Source organism: Saccostrea echinata, unplaced genomic scaffold (genome assembly GCF_033153115.1).
Source record: "Saccostrea echinata isolate AGI-Se365-2 ecotype Australia unplaced genomic scaffold, CSIRO_AGI_Sech_v1 ptg000009l, whole genome shotgun sequence".
In the NCBI taxonomy this organism is placed as follows: Eukaryota; Metazoa; Mollusca; class Bivalvia; order Ostreida; family Ostreidae; genus Saccostrea; species Saccostrea echinata.
This window is the reverse complement of record NW_026889758.1, coordinates 41,656,070-41,673,266: the sequence shown is the minus strand read 5'-3', so window position 1 is coordinate 41,673,266 and position 17,197 is coordinate 41,656,070. Positions and strand designations below refer to the sequence as shown.

The 17,197-nt window shown below is 32.7% G+C and overlaps 1 pseudogene; it reads right to left on the bottom strand.

The window, feature by feature from the left end:
- Positions 1-339: 339 nt before the first annotated feature.
- LOC133182742 (egl nine homolog 1-like) lies at positions 340-15,721 on the bottom strand (annotated as a pseudogene).
- Positions 15,722-17,197: the final 1,476 nt, after the last annotated feature.

Here is a 17,197-nt window from a genome sequence, read left to right as displayed (position 1 = left end):
TGATGTGTAACCTAGTCAACCATTGCGATAAATGACACACGAGTACTCGATTCATTGATCAATGACACATTTTTCATAGTCGTAAGTAAACTGATCAGTCTTTTTTTTTTTTTTTTTTAATTTTATCTTAGAATACAATGAAAGGTTTAACTGCATGGTTGGAAATAGATATTATATCAATAATAAGACATTGTTTTGTATCTTTTATACAATGTGGTGTACTAAGACAAGTTAAAAAGACTGGAAATGCCGAAAATAATACAGAAAACATTGATTACTAAATAAATTCATTTTATTCAAAATATCAAGATTTACAGAATTAATATAATAACACGTCATTGCAAACAATTACCTAATTACGTGCATCCGACTTGTTGGGGGTGGGTTCCATGCGAACTCAAAAATTATCGGACCTAAAAAAAATTGCCAAGCCAATAAAAAGAAAAAAAACAAGCAAACCAACATTGCCTACCTTGTTGTGGTAGGATTGGGTTTGGAAAGTAAGTTTTCTAAGTCAATTTCCTTCATGTAAATGACATTTCTTACCAAACTTAGAGGGGAATGTGATAACCAACACTGTGGCACGTGATAATACGCATTCTCTACAGTAACTTCTGTAAGCATTACGAGTTACTACACATATACACCAATAAAAAAATACATGCATTTACTTTTTCAACTCAGTTACTGTTATATTGCTACCTCTGGCTCAAACTAGACACTAGATACTTATAGGCATGAAAAATTCATGAAAATATTTGTTCCACCCCCTCCCCCCTCCGTCATTTTCTTCTTGGACACTCCTTTGAAGTGATGGCAACTAAATGAAGACGTAAAGAAATAGTTCCCAAGTTACACGGGATGCTTTGCAGTAAGATAAGTAATTTAAGCGCGGCTTTTACTGGGATGGTTATTATTGGCAAAACATAGGAAAATGTAATTGGATTTTAAATGTTTAGAACAAATTAGGCAGTACACACATTGATTCACCACTGAATTATGAATGATAATACCATGTAAGACATAAACCGTTGAATGTGATAAATTTGAAGTTCTAAAGGCAACTGGATTTTACAAATAACATTAACACAAAATTATATTGCACAAGGTCCACATATATACATAAAAATCCCTGAAACCTTAAATATTGATGATACAAGCATGAGAACTCATACTTTATGACTTTTATGTCAGATATTTTCTTAATTCTTCCAAAAGATGGTTCTGTATGGATGCTGCGATTCCCATTTGAGACAACACACCTTTTGGGTCTTCATGATCTCTTACCAAGTCCGCCAATGCCTATACAATAAACAAATAACATTTATTATTCTAATTTATAATACTATTGATAATTTATTTCCCTACAGGCGGCTGTAGGATTACACAACATAGAATCCTTTATCGTTCGGATTCCTTTACCTCCGAGAATATAACATAAAATGATCTATCCTTTAATGTTTAAGAGACTGTACTTTTTTCGGTGGAATTAATAGAAAACCTCAAAATCAAGATAGCGATTCCTCCGATGTTAGTCTAGGGGGACATGGTGTGCTTTCCGTTAGTCAATGCCATACTTAGAGTTGTAAACCCAGGGAGGTAGGAATGGTTGACCGAGTTTCGATCGTTGATTCAGACGATAGTGCAAGGTCAAATCAATAAAACAAAGGAACTAGAAAGCGGCATTTCCATTCCAAAAAAGAAAAAAAATTCCAATAACTGTTACTTTTCCCTTTCAAATGCAAATCTTTTAAATGATAGATATTTAAAGATTAACTTGAAGATTATATCAAAAGAAATCATAAACAAACAAAAAAATTTCCATTAGTTTAAAAGCCTGCAATGTCCTGGAATTAAAAATTGAAATCAAGCCATACATGTATACAGATATATCTATGGACCTCAATGCCCACCTTGAAACCAAAGGCTGAAAGCCAAGGTCTACATGGTCTATAAGTACTGAGAAAGTTTATTTTTAGAAATTAAAACTAATACTTTTAAAAATGGAGATGGGTAAAATAAAAAGCCCCTCTCCCCTCCAAGAAAACACACACACACACAAAACCCAAAGAGATACAATATTATAGAGTTAATAATACGGACTAGTAATCAGAGCCGAATGCAACACAGGTTTCACCTTATTTGAGCAAGATCATTTACAGTCAAGAGAATTAAAGAACAGGATCCCAAATGTCATTTAGTAATAAATAGTAAGTGCACTATGGTCTGAAAGCCTAGGTCACGTGTACCTGTTACCTGTGTATGTACCTGTAGTTCCTCCCTGGTCAGGGACTTTATGGCCTTTCTGGCTTCCTGCTCTATTTTCTGCTCTAGCTGGCTCTGCAATAAAAAACGATCTCTCTAACCCCTATTTCCTGACTGCCTTTCTTCCTTATGATTTTTTGACATCAAAGCAATGGGCAATTATTCCTAGTTCAATGAGTACACACAGGGAGATATCTCTCGCTACATCACCACATTCTTTTTGACGATCTGACAGTATTATGTATAAACTACAACTTCCAATTTCAGAGCAATGAGGATAAAACCAGGCAGCTCTGACTACAATAAAATGTTAAAACCGTAATACTAAACCAAGAAAAGATATTTTGTCTGGCAGCAGACATTTAAGTTTGTTAAAAAATATTTTACTTCTAAAAAAATGAATTAAGACAGAAACCATAGTCACAGTTGCCTCTCAAGTCCTTTTTTGATCTTTTCGTGTAAGGTTCAAGATGAATGGTATAATAAACAACGTACACATGCAGCATCAACAATTAAAAAGTTGACAAAAACATAAATAGAAACGCACGATCTTCCAGTACTTTCATACATGTATATCAACGTACTGGATCAAGTATATTATCTACATCAAAATTATCCTCAACACCAATCAATTAAAAATTCAATGTTTTTTATTGTCAACATACACTTGGCCTCGAACTTCAAGTGTGGATACATACCTAAACAATTGGATATCACTATCTTACCAAGAACTGTTGAAGGTATAATAAATCAATCAAAAAAAATGAACATTAAAAATCGATATAAAACCTTAACACTCTCTTCTTTCTGTTCAGTGCCCCCCACATGGTTTATGACGTATATATATATTAAATGGGTAAAGACTGGAATAATTGTTTCGCTAGTATCTACAAAAGAAAAAATCTCGAGCTTACTCGATGGCCATTGTGTTTCTTTTAGCAGATGGATTGAAAAAAAAATCAGAAATTTGTCCCTGGGAAGTTAAGTGAAATTTTGATTAAAGTAGTACCTTCTCATTCTCCATTTTTTCAGCTCTAAAAAACATCAGCTCATTTTTTATTGCCGAGACATCTAAAGGGAAAAAAAAAGGAAGTCAAGTTATTGTGAGCTCATGAGTTAATCATATAACTTTACCTATCGCAATAAAATGCATTAAATTGTTGATGATTATATAACGGAATTGATTTGAAATCAATTTAAAAGCAGGAAATGTTAACTACGAGTTCACTCTATATAAAAATCGTGAAGTCATTAAAATATGTCTTTATTGGTTATTGCCACTTGAAGAACAAGGGGTGTCTAGAGTAGTGAAATCATTGACAGATATTTATGACGTTGGTATACCTTGTACAGAGCATTCCACCTTAGCTCTTTCCCTCTCTTCTTTGTCGAAAAACCATACTGTGATAGCGTACCTAAAATACAATTTTTCAAAAATATTTTTAAAAATCGATTTAGGAATCATAATTCTACGGTGACATTTTAAAGAGAGAAATATCCAATGGGGATGATTCGAATGACACCATTACAGTTCAAATAATTTACCATCGTACAGGAAATATACTTACAAGTAAACTTTAAACTAAAATCCCCCATTTAAAAAAGAAAACAGAAACAGATATTAACTTATTTGCATAATCTCGTACATAAAGATTAGGTAAAATGTCTACTTAAAGACCCACGCAGATACAATGTAGCTGTAAGTATGCGAACATTTAGAGTTTGAGGACATGTGTCATGCAAAATCATTTCATTTATCGCCACAAAAACAGGGATCTCGCACTACTTTTTGGGGACTGGGACAAGAGTCGTTAAAATTGGATTTTGGTGAATTTTGAGAAAATCATCATACATGTACATTAAAACTGGTCATATTTTGGGTTTCTGGTATTTATCAACTAAAGGACAACTGTCAAGGTGTGGTAAAAGCCTATTTGATCTAAAAATCAAAAGACAAAATCTAGATCGTTTGCAATTAAAAATTCTAAATGGTACTTGTTTTCAAACCAGCATTTATTTTTATTCCAGTCATACAGAGGCCACAAGAAGGTGACGAAGTAAAACATTTTACCAAATTTCCAAATTCTGTTAGAGTTTTATAAAGTTTGAGATACTTTTCACTTCGTGATGCTTGCCTATCTGAGATTATTATACAAAAGATGTACCTGATATTTGTGCATGAAATATATATTGATAGACAAGCTTAAGCTTTCGGAGACAAAATGTGCTTTAAAACTTAGGAAAATTAGAATAAAAATAAAAAGATTCGGAAATCGACAAATTTTGTGATCTCTGCCTCTTATGTACCAGTAACTTAGAAATGAATACAGTACATATTTTGTAACATGGATGACAACGAACTACTTTATCGTTGTAAGAAACACCCCAAACCTGGGGACAAAAGGGGGTTATTAAATATATTCAGGGGGAGGGGAAGGGTAATGACTATTGGGAAAATTAACACATTCAGTTGGGAAAAAAGGTACCGTTTTGAATTGAAAATAGGAACCTTTCAACGGCCCCAAATATAGACAATTGAACCCCCTCGACAAAATGAAGCTGATTGAATTTCATAACAACAATCTTTTCAAGAAATACTTGGCTCCTTGAAACCTTGTTCTAAATGCTGGTTGAACCTCGTGTGGATTTCTTCTGTCGGACCAGAAGAACAACATCCTGTTGTAAACGGGACTGACATCAACAAAGCAACTGTCATCCTGGGCAGAAAAGATGCGCAATACCCCACCATCTTCCTGAAAGTGAGATATAGATCTCTGTGTTATTTAAGCTTTGAATTATTATTTTTTGAAAGATTTAGTCTCGTAACTGCAACGGTGTGTGAACAAACATAGTAACGCCAGTTATGAAAATTTGTTTGCATTGTTGCAGTTATGAGAGTACATATTTCAGAAAAATAACTGAATATTTAAAGTTACATTTTTTAAAACCCTCTTCTTTGTTTGCAACTGTGATTTAAATTTTTAAAATTTTCGCCTTATCCTTCAGGAAAGTTGCAATTAATGGAAGAGCCACTGGAACACCTATTACCGTAAAAGAAAAGAGGATACAATGCTGAAATATATTTTTTATGTTTTAATTTTTTTTTTGTTTAGAAATTTAATAGCATTAACTTTCATTTACTAATAAAATTGATGATGTAAATAGTTACTTATCAACCTTCATATCAATTTCAAGTGCAAGTGGGTGTATAAATGGGTAAATGAGTGCCAAAAAACCACAATGTAATATTGCTTTGAGATTTCTTTGATTTTTTTTGTGTGTATGTAATGCAATGGATAATAAAAAAATGACATAAACAGTTCAAGGCTTCGGTTATTGGATCTACTGTGATATGTGCATACATGTATATCGCTTTAAATTACGGTACCTAATGCCTTTTTACAAATGTCAAATGATTTACATTAATTTCACGCTTTACCACTTGCTTCAATTTATCTCGCGTGACGCAGTGATTAGAGCGCTTCGTTCAAGAGTCAAAAAGTGAGGATTAGATCCTAAACGTCGCGGGTTCAAATACCACTGCGGGTCGAAAAGGGGTCCTTCGGATGAGATGTTTGGTCCCATATCGCGATAGTATGATCCTTCACTATTTAATGACCATAAGTGCCGACTACAGGCCAAAATTTGCAGCCTTCCACCGACAACTGGTGGCGTTCCAACATAAATGAGAAGTTATGAACGTGAAGCAAGCAAGCAAACAAACAATATATCAAAAAGCCCAATTTTTGTTCAAAACTATATACAAACATTCTAGGTTGCGTCTCATCATAGAGCGAGGAGGGGACCTTGCTTTCTATAAATTTTTGCTAGCTAAACCTTAAAACACGTGCATTTCTTTTTACACAGTGACCGCCCTTAGATTACAGTCTTTCAACCGATGCAATGATCCAATACAATATTTCAGATATTTGCAGAAGAAAATGCATTATTACAACGCAAAATGTAATAACGACTCAAAATGTAATAAACTAAGATTATTACATTTTGTTATTACATTTACAGTAACAATGCATGCTATTTTTAACTTCAAATAACTTTGTTCTTCAGCATTTAAGCTAGAGCTTCCTCTTTCCCAAGTGACACGATGAATTAAAAAAAAGACAGCTCTAATAATTACATCATTTCTACATATATTGTTAGGCGTTTCCCTCAGAATTGATTTGAGGACCAAATTTATGACAAAGAACTGAACTGCACACGCAGAACGATTGATATCATTTATATTATATTATTTTTATTATGTAGTTGCCTTTAACTCCTTTAAAGGTAAAGCATTCTTTCCAAATGTGGCTCCAAATGTAAACTGAGGATAATTTTACATGAACATATTTTTTTTACAACCTCGGGACTAAAACTTATGGTCAAATCTAGGTTAATGTAAAGAATACATTAATTAATCTTCATTAAAAGAACACAGAGAAAAGGGTTGAATTAAGGTTTCTATGTTAATCTGGATTTAACTCTTTGGGGACTATCTTTCATCATTACACACTTACACATACACACACACTCTCTCTTTCTTTTCATATTATACTGTTAACTTAGCATGTATTAAGAAGTTAAAAATGAATATTAGATAAAATAGAATTTTTTCTTACCTTTTCTAACTTTCAAGACTTTCATTGTGCCAAATATTAGTACAAGTTAAATGTGCGTTGTCTTTATAAATATTTCTAAGATTAATATTTAGTGCATTCAATGGTAATTAATTATTCCAAAAGACATATGCATTCATTTTATTTATGACTGATAGGAGTAGATCTTTATATTTACAGTAATATGTGTGCAGAAGAAGAAGAAAAGAAAAACACACACACACCGATGTTTCATAATTAGTGTAATATACATGTACTAAATGTACTATGAATTGTACCTGCACTTTTAAATCAGGTATTAGTCAAGTTTTACGAACCAGCTTAGGATAATCCCTCTCATTATAAATAAGGAAATTTCGACCAATCAAAAATAAGCTCTATGTCAAAGATTGTAAATACCCCCCCCCCCCCCCCAAAAATAAAAAAATAAAAAATAGAATAAAATACAAATATTTCTTAAATACACTTTAATATTCAGAACACAATCTTTAATCAAGAATCTACATGATAATCTAAGGTGTTAGGTGATGTATGAATTTGAGATTTCATAGGATGAGACTTCAAAATTCTGATAAATCGAAATTAATTCTAATTTTTTTTAGCTCTACTGGTCAGAGACCAGAAGAGCTTATGCGATAGTAAGGTGTCCGTCGTCCGTCCGTCTGTCTGTCTGTCTGTCTGTCTGTCTGTCTGTCCGTCTGTCTGTAAACAATTTTTCAAAACGCTACTCCTCCTACAGTTTTGGTCCGATTTCAATATAACTTGGCACACAAGTAGACTGCACTAAGATACATAATTTAGTGCATCGGTTTTTGATTTCGATGGACGGTGTTGTCATGGTTACTAAAAATAGAAATTTCTGTGAAATTCCTTTAAAATGCTACTCCTCCTACAGTTTTGGTCCGATTTCAATATAACTTGGCACACAAGTAGACTACACTAAGATACATAATTTAGTGCATCGGTTTTTGATTTCGATGGACGGTGTTGCCATGGTTACTAAAAATAGAAATTTCTGTGAAATTCCTTTAAAATGCTACTCCTCCTACAGTTTTGGTCCGATTTCAATATAACTTGGCACACAAGTAGACTACACTAAGATACATAATTTAGTGCATTGGTTTTTGATTTCGATGGACGGTGTTGTCATGGTTACTAAAAATAGAAATTTCTGTGAAATTCCTTTAAAATGCTACTCCTCCTACAGTTTTGGTCCGATTTCAATATAACTTGGCACACAAGTAGACTACACTAAGATACATAATTTAGTGCATCGGTTTTTGATTTCGATGGACGGTGTTGCCATGGTTACTAAAAATAGAAATTTCTGTGAAATTCCTTTAAAACGCTACTCCTCCTACAGTTTTGGTCCGATTTCTATATAACTTGGCACACAAGTAGACTACACTAAGATACATAATTTAATGCATCGGTTTTTGATTTCGATGGACGGTGTTGCCATGGTTACTAAAAATAGAAATTTCTGTGAAATTCCTTTAAAACGCTACTCCTCCTACAGTTTTGGTCCGATTTCAATATAACTTGGCACACAAGTAGACTACACTAAGATACATAATTTAGTGCATCAGTTTTTGATTTCGATGGACGGTGTTGCCATGGTTACTAAAAATAGAAATTTCTGTGAAATTTCTTTAAAACACTACTCCTCCTACAGTTTTGGTCCGATTTCAATATAACTTGGCACACAAGTAGACTACACTAAGATACATAATTTAGTGCATCGGTTTTTGATTTCGATGGACGGTGTTGCCATGGTTACTAAAAATAGAAATTTCTGTGAAATTTCTTTAAAACGCTACTCCTCCTACAGTTTTGGTCCGATTTCAATATAACTTGGCACACAAGTAGACTACACTAAGATACATAATTTAGTGCATCGGTTTTTGATTTCGATGGACGGTGTTGCCATGATTACTAAAAATAGAAATTTCTGTGAAATTCCTTTAAAACGCTACTCCTCCTACAGTTTTGGTCCGATTTCAATATAACTTGGCACACAAGTAGACTACACTAAGATACATAATTTAGTGCATCGGTTTTTGATTTCGATGGATGGTGTTGCCATGGTTACTAAAAATAGAAATTTCTGTGAAATTTCTTTAAAACGCTACTCCTCCTACAGTTTTGGTCTGATTTCAATATAACTTGGCACACAAGTAGACTACACTAAGATACATAATTTAGTGCATCAGTTTTTGATTTCGATGGACGGTGTTGCCATGATTACTAAAAATAGGAATTTCTGTGAAATTCCTTTAAAACACTACTCCTGCTACAGTTTTAGTCTGCTTCTAATATAATTAGGCATACAAGAAGACTATACTAAGATACATAATTTATTGCATTTTTTTGAATTCGATGAACAGTGTTGCCATGGTTACTTAAAATAGAAATGTCTGTGAAATTCCTTTAAAACGTTACTCCTGCTACAATTTTGGTCTGATTTCAATCTAATTTGGCACACAGTTAGAATACACTACGATACATAATATGTATTTCTGTTTTTTTTTTTTATTTGGGTGAATGGTGTTGTCATGGTTACCGGTAATAAAAAGAGAAATTTCCGTGAAATACTTTCAAAACGCTACTACTCCTAGTTTTCATTTGATTTCAATACAACTTGTCACAAAAGTAGACTACATTAAGATACATAATTCTATTTATTGTTGCATGTTGCAATGTTTCAAATCCAAGTGCTACTTTTCTTTTGTTATACAAACAGACCAGTAGAGCTACAGTCTCATCAGAGACTTCTGGTTTATATCAGAAAATTTCTTTCTCAGAAATAGATCCAGGTAATATTTATACTGAACAGACAATAAAAAACAAAATTAGTGAAAGTGAGATTTACAAATGTACTTCGGTTTATACATGTGCATACTATTGGAGCCAAGTGTATGGCCTATATACATACGTATTGTGTAGAATTAAGCATAAGATGTGGAAAAGGTGTATTATTCCTTCTTGAAATCTCAGAGATACAGAAATAATTTTACAAGGAACATAGCGTGATTATAATGTTCTTCATACATTTGTTGCTTTAGAGCTTAACTCTGATCTGTAAAACTGTTTTAATAGAGATTTTTAAAAAAGAATTAAAAGCCCAAAACTTAGATTGATAAATGAATACTTAATATTCATGATGATAGGTATGTTAAAAATATGTCCAATGTCTTTGGAATACTAAAACTTCCTTCATTGTATTGAATGTATTCTAATATTTGTCTTTTATACGAGTCTGTCCACATTACCCTTGTGTTAAATACATATATTATACTTTTCCGAATTTCTTTAATATGTATGGACATTAAAATAGAAAAGAACAAAAGGAAAAAAATCGACCTGGTTAACCAAAGAAATGCCATATATTTGAGGGAAGTGCACTGTTAATATGATTTATGAGAATATTAAAGTTCATTTCATGAAACTATAAAATGGAACTTTTCTTTTCTAGTTGCAATTTATCATTGTCAAGAATTATGCAAAAGATTTTCAAGTTTAGGTAGGAGCTTCACAATACTAGTAATTAAGTGAATATAATATGTGTCGAAATTTGCAATAAATAAATAAATAAAAACTACGGAACAAGAATATAGACAGACATGAAACGGTTTGACGATTCAGAATATCATTACCAAGTTATACCGTTACAAGTTATTCTACTTTGTTGCTAAAGAGTAATTCAAATACCTTCCTGTGCTTTGACGGATTTTTTTTATTTTTTTTTTTTTTTAGTTAAGCAAATTATTATAATACCCGAGGAATTATAAGGAATTGTGGCGAGACTATTGCGAGACCGGCAATGGATCTATAAATGTATCTAAGATAGACGATTTCAGTTTTAACCATAGAGACTATACAATATCGGGTGACTAAACTGTACCCTGATTTCTCTCTGGAATACTTCTTCCAGTTTCTTCAGTTACAAATGTAGCAATGTTTTCAGTTTCATTAATATTACATTTTTGTAATTTATTCGTAGTGTATAAAACTTTCTTTTCTGACAAACATGCATGGATACTTTAAACGTCATTGAAGACAAATGAATACACATTTTCCCCATGGCATTTACATGTATTTGATGTTGAATTTCTTTGGCAAAACTGGTTATAACCTACAACCTTTGAACAGGTCAAGAAATACTGTCTAGATTTTAAATTATAACAGCATTCCCAAAATGATAAGCCAACGGATTCAAATTCCAACTCTGTAATTCTTAAAATGTACACATGTAAACGTTAATTTGTAAATTGTTAATCATAATTTCATAATTTGTCATTTGTTCTATCACAGTTTGTTAATTATATCTATACAACAAAACTTGACAAGTATAAAATGTAAATGCAAGTTACATGTATGTCGATGCTCATGTATAATTTGTCAACTTGTGAAATGTAAACTGTACTTTCGTGATTTGTAAATAATGCAAGATGCTTACTCCTATTAAGACGAAAGAAGACGCTTCTAGGATGCCAAGTAACTTCATTGCTTAACAATTTAATCATTTTCCCAATTCGTCCTATCACAAAAAATATAAAGAAAGGCCGAAAAAAAGTTTATAAATTAATTCCATACCTGTCCTTAAGACTGTTTGTAAATAATAATTTTATTTTTAATGCATAGTCATGGCATGACAGGGGTAAACTGTAGTGAAAAACGCCCAACAATCCTGTAATATTTTCAATTTCAGCATATTTTCAAATGCCTTTTCTGCAGTGTTACTGGCAGATTCAGCGGGAAGTGGGGGGGGAGCGGACTGGACCACTTGGGATTTTCAACAGTAAAATAATCAAGAAATGATATTGGAGCCCCCCACCCCTTTCAGGAATTATGAACCCCTCGTAAGTAAGAGGTGTCATACATATTTGAAAGAAAACGCCGTATCAAGGAGAAATCCCCCCTTTACAAGCACAGCACACAAACACACACGAGAAATAGGTATTTTGCGTTTGGATATCCTTTTTAGTGGATATGAACCACCAGTCCCTCCTTTAGGAAAATTTCCTGGAATTTGAAAATGCATTTACAGATTTATATATATATATATATATATATATATATATATATATATATATATATATATATATATATATATATATATATATGTATCTTTGTAAAGTACGCATTAGTGTATAAATGATACAGAAAACTTAAATTTAATTTTATGTGAAGTGATCATGCGTTAACACATGCTTAAGAAGGGGGACCCCCCTCTTTGCAGCCCTAAATGATTTTGTATACATTACTCAGTTGATTCTAGAGCCAAACTCAAATATATCCCAGAGGTTTATGAAGCCTTTTTTGTTTATTTTCATCAGGGCATGTAGTTTCTTCCATGCACCCCTAAAGAAACGAAATAAAAAACACTTTCTTGCCTTGGGCCAAGCAATCACACAAATAAAAGAACATGGGAAAAATAATCTATTTCTTCGTGCATTTAGTATCGTTTTTGAAAGGAACTACCCCCCCCCCCCAAAAAAAAATGGAAGAGTTAGGAGGGGGTATGGTTCCAATTTTTTCACAATACAAATTGTCCGATCCATGATCATGGTTGGCTTTGACCTTTCTACAACACTACTACAAAAAGTGGGGGAGGAGGGCAACCTGCCTTTCAATGAACATTTTCGTACTAAATTAACAGTAGAACATTATGTTCTTGAAAAAAGGGGGAAGGGGACCCCCCCCCCCCCCCACACACACACACACACTCCGAATACTACGTGCCTGGCCTGGTCTTTACGCTACTTTATAAAACTGAAAAAAATATTTCGGGTTCTATTCCCTCGGCACCCCTCTGTAATATACATGTACACGAAGAGCAAAACCTTGTGTGTTTAGATCCATGAATACTCCATTCTTTTTCTGTATTCAATAATCTTATTTGTTAACAGCTTAAGAGAGCGTTTGAAGGCATAATATGCATGCGTATTACAAAACCCAATTCAGTTGAGGATCTTTCTTTAGCTTGAGGCGAAATAACTTGCCATCCTTAGAGTGCCCTCTTTCCTCTTAATAGGTGTTCGCATAATACAACCTTCCATAATTTACAAATCATGAATATACAATTTACATGCCACAAGTTGTCAAATTGCAAGTCTACGAATTACACATGAGCATTGACATGCATTTACATTTGACACTTGTCAAGACATATGTTGGATATAGTCTAATAAATAGTTACAATTAATAAATTGTGATAGAACAATTAACAAACTGAGAAATTACTATTATTTACAATTTACAAATTAAGGGCTATATTACACATTTTAGGATTATTTTACAGAGTTGGGATTTTGAACCCTTTGGCTTTCCATATCCCAAAGGTGTTTGTGATTCTCCAACTCCTTAAGGAAGCTTTAAACACTTTATTTCCTTGGTAGATTTATGTACATGTAGTTAGAGTGATCTGCCCATTGATGTAAATTGAATAAATGGAAATCACGGTAAATGACACAATCTGAAATATAGTAAAGTCTTCTGACCATTATATCAGATCAAGATAATAAAGTAAATGAAAAATCACGTTCATGTTTTTTCCCAAAATGTAAGTAAACAATAATTTCGGATTCTTGACATTTCATTGTGATTTCCTATGTTTAAGGACATACGCAACGTACCTTACCTACTGATACTTTTTCGAGATATTCTTAATTTAAGATTATAGTGCTATCAGATGTTCGTAGACAAAAAATCAGCATGCATTACCAGGGGTTTTGAAAAGATATCAATTGATGAAAATTCTTGTATAATTCAAAGAAAAATATACAAAAATTACTAAACATATATTCTAGATGTTTTCTTTATCCAAACTTGTTTTAGAAGAAGTGTACAATAGCATATATAGACATTAAAATGTAGCACACAGTTCCTTTAAGTATTGGAACTCTTCAACTTCAAGGAAAAAGACAATAAAGTTCAAACTATGTTGCGTATGTCCTTAAAACGAATGCACACCTTTATATGATACATCATTCTCAAAGTCCAAAAGCATTTTTCATGAGTGTTTAGAACTTCCTTATATATGCAAAGAAATTGATAAAAGTCATCAAATTTGTGCCATTTCGAGAAAAAAAAGAATTGTTTGCACACGATTCCTTACTTTGTCTTTGGAAGCTGTGAGGACAGAAGAACGATAACTCTTACAAACTGTTTAAACATTTTGTAGATTTTAACAAGATTTTAAAAAAATCAAATTACTTTATATATATCACGTATGTTGTAACTGCCCTTATTGTATACAAAAACTTACTTAAGTACTGAAAGTTTAAACTAACCTCAGCCTTCCAGTCCCTATTGAGATAAAGAATGCACGTGATCTATAGTACGAACCATTACCAGGGTAACATGCAATCATGGCCTGCATAAAAATGGTGTTGTCTTATTTAAGAGCTTTTCAAAGTTCAATACCTTTCATTTCGTAGCTATACATACAAAAGTTGAAATGAAGATATATTTCAATGAAAATGAGCATAGTATTTGTGATCACAAAACGGAAAATCTTCTATATTACCAAGTTCAAATAATGTATATTTTTAATAAATATAAAATGTACTCATTTAATTGTTAATTACATGTACATGTATATTGAAAGTTTTCAGTTCAAGGATTTATGAACAGCTAGGGAAGGGATACTCATAATCTCGGCGAGATTCGTCGTGACTAAAAAAATTGTATTGACGTCTCTTTCGAATCTCAGACGAATGCAATACATTTAGTGATTTGGACAATCTTACATCGATGGTTTGCTATGATTAAAATTGGTTGAATTGATTCCCCTGTCCGCTTCAACTTTTTGCTTTGGGCATCCTTTCAACTCCCAATCATTATGAAACGTCCCTTCCTTACCTTTACAAAGTTTAAATTAAAAAAAAAAATCCCGAATCATTTGCGGCATTGGTCCAAGATTCGGAAGTGACGTCAGTACAGAATTTTTATTCTTGACGAATCTCGCTGAGATTAGGATGCCCATTTTCTTTTTATCAATTAACCACAAAATTGAATTCCAGTCAGCACTTGATTATCCATGAACTTGAAGATTCTTATAACTTCTGATCGTATATAATCTGGAGTAAAAGCATAATATTTATGTCAAATATTTAGCAAAACATTTAGACATTAAGTACATAATTATATGCCTACCTTTGTTCTACCATTGATGAGGTATTTTCCATTAAAGTAATTATTAAGGGTGGATAACACAGAGTCCATTTTTTGCACCACTTTGTTGATGTTGGGGTGTCGTGACTCTGTCCCTTCAGCCCAATATATGGTGTCATTTCTTATTTCTGTCTTAGTCACTTTTAATGCTTCTTGGGCACTCGTACGACCTCCCGATACACGACCAAGTTTCAGACATCCGTCTGAATTTAGAATTTTTATTTCATCTAAAACTTTCCGTAAATGTGTGTCAGAGAAAATTCCATCGACAATGCAAAAATTATTTTTGTTCAAATAATGAATAACAAACTCGGCAAGTTTCGAACCTTCTGAAGAACATGGTTTCTTAAAATTTTTTTCCTTGAAGGGATTACTGTCAAATTCAATGACATCATTATTAGTTACAGCCGGTTTGTTAGCAGAATCATTGTTTTCATTTCGCACACACGTGTCCTTCACGCTAGTCTGTTGGTTTACTTTCTGTTTCGTTACTGTGTCTTTAACTTGGTTTAGAGTGCAGTTTAATTTATGAGAGAAGGCCAGTCCTGTATCTGATGCTGACGACAACAATAAACAACCTCTTTGCATCGTGTACATCGTTTTAAATTTTCTTTTGATCCACATACAGTACAAACTCTTCCCGAGTTGGCGTCCTTATCCATTGTTGACAACGATATACTTTTCATGCCTCCTTTACAGGAGAGGTTACACATTTAAAAGTCCAAAAAAGGCGGGAAAGCGATAATTTTGAAACAATTTTGAAGTAATTTTGCACAAGGCAGTGCTTGATACATAGTTGGAGTATTGATTTAGCAATGTATCTTAATCTTATATATGTATGTATATGTATATATAGCTTAATCTTATATACGTATGTATATAACTTAATCTTATATATGTGTTTCCAGATATACATACTTATTAGTATAAGAAAAATTTACAAGCATACTTTATATGGTACAAGACTGGTAAGGAATCACCCAAAATTAAATGCATTACCTACTGTTAACCAAGAACTTCTCATGACTTCAAATTTATCGCCTCAGTGTAATTTGAAAATTTCCCCATTGCTTTTTGATGAGATTATTGTCACTAAGAGCTAAAACAGGACGTTCGTGAAACTCATTCACTTTTTATTCCACAATATATACATGTATAATAAATATAATTCGTGATTTTTTTTGTTTTCCTACACAGTACACCAAACTTAACTGTAACATTGGCTTCTTACAGATTTCATTTGCTGTGCACTGATACTGTGGATGCATCCACACAAAAAAGTTTGGGATCTTTGTGTTACTAATTTATTTTCTTCTAGTTTAGGCATATTTTATTGTTTAGATCTTTCAGTTGTAAAACAAAAGGATCGGACACGTTATTAAATTTTATAACGTCCTCTTCTTTATGATAATAAATTACAGAAAATAATGTTCAAAAGCTCAAATACACTGGATCCAAAGGTCTAAAATAAAATGTTTAAAAAAAAAATGAATGAGAATCAGAGAGGTATTACATATATTTAAATACAAGTATGCAAGTTGAGTATGGGGTACATGTTTGTTTGTTTGTTTGGTTTTTTTTTTTTTCGTGTTTTAAAATTTAATGTTTTGAAAAATTGGGAGCTGTCATTTTGTACATAAGCATAAGATAGTATTGCAACTTCCAGAGCCTTTCTGACAAGCAGAAAAACATTCCATCCAGAACCCCCTTTTCATAAACATTAAAATATATTTAGGAGGACCTCTTATCTGTGTAGTCTGAAGCTTAACTTTATTGAATGTCAAGATATAACCTAAAATATACGTCAGAAGAGACACTCAACTCTATCTATCTAATATTTTAATAAATAGGAAGCGACTCCATTTTGTATAAAAATTTAACATCCAGTGATGTAAATACATTCGATATGTTTATCCGAGGTTGACGGAACGACCGGCGGGGAAAATGCGATTGCATATGATAATCAACCTTGCATATTAGATCAGAAAACATATCTATTTTAACATGAATGACCACTCTTAGATTTATTTATACATCTTTAATAAAACTACAAAGCAGGCGACACATGCGTTCCTCGGAACACTCTAGTTAAGAATCCGGTTTATTTGCCGAGCCAAATGTTCATGCCTGTTTTGTAC